Source organism: Solea solea, chromosome 15 (genome assembly GCF_958295425.1).
Source record: "Solea solea chromosome 15, fSolSol10.1, whole genome shotgun sequence".
Taxonomy (NCBI): Eukaryota; Metazoa; Chordata; class Actinopteri; order Pleuronectiformes; family Soleidae; genus Solea; species Solea solea.
In genome coordinates this window covers 27,501-30,000 of record NC_081148.1, presented here as the reverse complement: position 1 = coordinate 30,000, position 2,500 = coordinate 27,501, and the positions used below count along the sequence as shown (strand labels likewise).

Sequence of the window (2,500 nt, the reverse complement as noted above, 5' to 3'; positions counted from 1 at the left end):
GAAACGGCCCGGCAGTTTGTACTGCTCGGTGTGACACAGAGCTGCTTTGCTCATGCACTCACATCTACCACTAAACCTTGGAGGTGTGCCACAGCCTCAGCGATTGATAGAAAACTGCAGCACACAACCAACAGTAAGAATGCGCTTCCAAACATGCAGTCAAATGTGGGCGGTTGATTGGCCGGCAAACCAAAAAAGTTGAAGAAAGGCTGTCCCAAGGTGGCCGGCCGGGCCGACCGAGACTGTGGTGACTCCGGCGGATAGACTCGTTGGCTGCTCTCAAGGAGAGGGTCTATGTCGACTCTGGTTTTTCTTCAAAATGCACAAGTCTTTCGCCTTTTACTAAAGACTTCCGTGGAGAGGAACGTCCGAGAGTATAAGTTATTTTTGGTGGGCTTTGCTGTATGGCTGCGCCCTTTGAGTGTGTCAAATGTCAAGCAGCTGTCCGTCACGGCTCAGAGGTGCGCTTAGATCACCTGGGGGCGGAGGTGATCGGCAGCAGCCTTTGTTATGCGCACTTCAGAAACATGGCACCACAACAAGTAACTTGTGCGCCAAGATCTTGAGTTGGCCCAAGACACTGGCAGGCCATCGCTTCTCGGCCTTTTGGCTAAGATCAAGTGTAGTATCTGTTCTTATCAGTTTAATATCTGATATGTCCTCTATATGGGGATTAAATATTAAATGCATTTTTGAGCAGTGGGCGGTGAAACCTGGGGCTTGCTCTCTTCACTCCTTGCATTGACCTGGTATTGCAGTGCCACCAGGAACGGTGCACCGTTCTCTTTTTTTCTGTGAAAACCAAAGCAAGGCTGAAACTGGAAGGACATTAACGTGTGCCCGTGCGTCAACGTAATTGCAAGCCCACGTTTCTTGTAAGGAAGCAGCAGTGTCAAAGCGTGCTGCAGTGTAAAAGTGTGCTGCAGTGTAAAAGCTTACAGCACCTGGTATTCCCAGGCAGTCTCCCATCCAAGTACTAACCAGGCCCGACCCTGCTTAGCTTCCGAGATCAGACGAGATCGGGCGTGCTCAGGGTGGTGTGGCCGTAAGCCGACGGGCAGGTGACACAGACTCCTTTTATAGACCAGGCAAGGCCCCCTGCTCGTGGAGGGGCTCAAAAGTCAGCCTTCCGAACACACTGCACTTGAGCCTTTATCGCCACTACCTGCTACACTCTATTCCAGTATTTGGAAGCTACACCGAGATGGGTAAGCTGCTGTTGGTGCCGTCAGGTCCAGTTGTTGCTGAATCTATAGGAAATGACAGCCAGGTATGCCAGTGAAAAGGTCGAGTGTTTCCTCTCCAATGTGTGCTGGAGGTTGAAGTTGAACACAGCACAGCATTAACGAGCACCTGAGTCAAGGCATTGGACTCTGGGACTATCCATTTCCTGCACCATCGGCCAAAGAGCTGTGTCTGGGAACCGCCACCCAGTGCTGGGCAAGTACACCTCATACTTACCTGGCAGGGGAGACACCGTGATCAAGAAGGTGGTTCACCCAGGGCGAGGCTCAGCCATTGCACTCTGGTTGTGCTGACCCCTGCAAATTCCCCAAACGTGGGAATCTTGACTGCATAATTTCTGCTGGTGGGGTACTGCGTCCGCGCTCTCCCCCGATGACGTAGTTGTAAGCAAAGGTCAGCCGCCCAAAGTTCCGCCTTGTGTGCCCATCTCCAGGCTTCTCACGTGCTCGCAGAGCGACATCCCCTGTCTTTCCAAGTTGCTGGGAATGGGATGGTTGTGGGTGTTGTCTTTTAGCTCTAAGGAAATGTCATGCTCCCTTTCCCGGCTCTTTGTAGGAGAACTGGATTGTTGGAGATGGATCCATGGCCATCATGCCAAGGGTTAATACTTTGGCGCTTGTTCCGTCCACTCCTGTACATTGACCTGATATTGAAGCGATGCCAGGAGCAGCTCACCATTTCAGAAGCCCGGAGGAGCTGGGAAACGGCCCGGCAGTTTGTACTGCTCGGTGTGACACAGAGCTGCTTTGCTCATGCACTCACATCTACCACTAAACCTTGGAGGTGTGCCACAGCCTCAGCGATTGATAGAAAACTGCAGCACACAACCAACAGTAAGAATGCGCTTCCAAACATGCAGTCAAATGTGGGCGGTTGATTGGCCGGCAAACCAAAAACGTTGAAGAAAGGCTGTCCCAAGGTGGCCGGCCGGGCCGACCGAGACTGTGGTGACTCCGGCGGATAGACTCGTTGGCTGCTCTCAAGGAGAGGGTCTATGTCGACTCTGGTTTTTCTTCAAAATGCACAAGTCTTTCGCCTTTTACTAAAGACTTCCGTGGAGAGGAACGTCCGAGAGTATAAGTTATTTTTGGTGGGCTTTGCTGTATGGCTGCGCCCTTTGAGTGTGTCAAATGTCAAGCAGCTGTCCGTCACGGCTCAGAGGTGCGCTTAGATCACCTGGGGGCGGAGGTGATCGGCAGCAGCCTTTGTTATGCGCACTTCAGAAACATGGCACCACAACAAGTAACTTGTGCGC

The 2,500-nt window shown here is 52.1% G+C and overlaps 5 non-coding genes across 5 annotated transcripts; 4 read left to right on the top strand and 1 right to left on the bottom strand.

The window, feature by feature from the left end:
- The first annotated feature begins 298 nt into the window (after nucleotides 1–298).
- LOC131474673 (U5 spliceosomal RNA) lies at nucleotides 299–411 on the top strand. The gene has a single exon (XR_009242428.1). It is a non-coding gene; the product is annotated as a U5 spliceosomal RNA (small nuclear RNA).
- A 179-nt stretch (nucleotides 412–590) lies between these two features.
- Nucleotides 591–783, top strand: LOC131474609 (U2 spliceosomal RNA). The gene has a single exon (XR_009242369.1). It is a non-coding gene; the product is annotated as a U2 spliceosomal RNA (small nuclear RNA).
- Nucleotides 784–932: 149 nt separating this feature from the next.
- Nucleotides 933–1,051, bottom strand: LOC131474589 (5S ribosomal RNA). Its single transcript, XR_009242350.1, has one exon. It is a non-coding gene; the product is annotated as a 5S ribosomal RNA (ribosomal RNA).
- A 402-nt stretch (nucleotides 1,052–1,453) lies between these two features.
- On the top strand, nucleotides 1,454–1,617 carry LOC131474567 (U1 spliceosomal RNA). The gene has a single exon (XR_009242328.1). It is a non-coding gene; the product is annotated as a U1 spliceosomal RNA (small nuclear RNA).
- Nucleotides 1,618–2,243: 626 nt separating this feature from the next.
- Nucleotides 2,244–2,356, top strand: LOC131474672 (U5 spliceosomal RNA). Its single transcript, XR_009242427.1, has one exon. It is a non-coding gene; the product is annotated as a U5 spliceosomal RNA (small nuclear RNA).
- The last annotated feature ends 144 nt before the right edge of the window (nucleotides 2,357–2,500 follow it).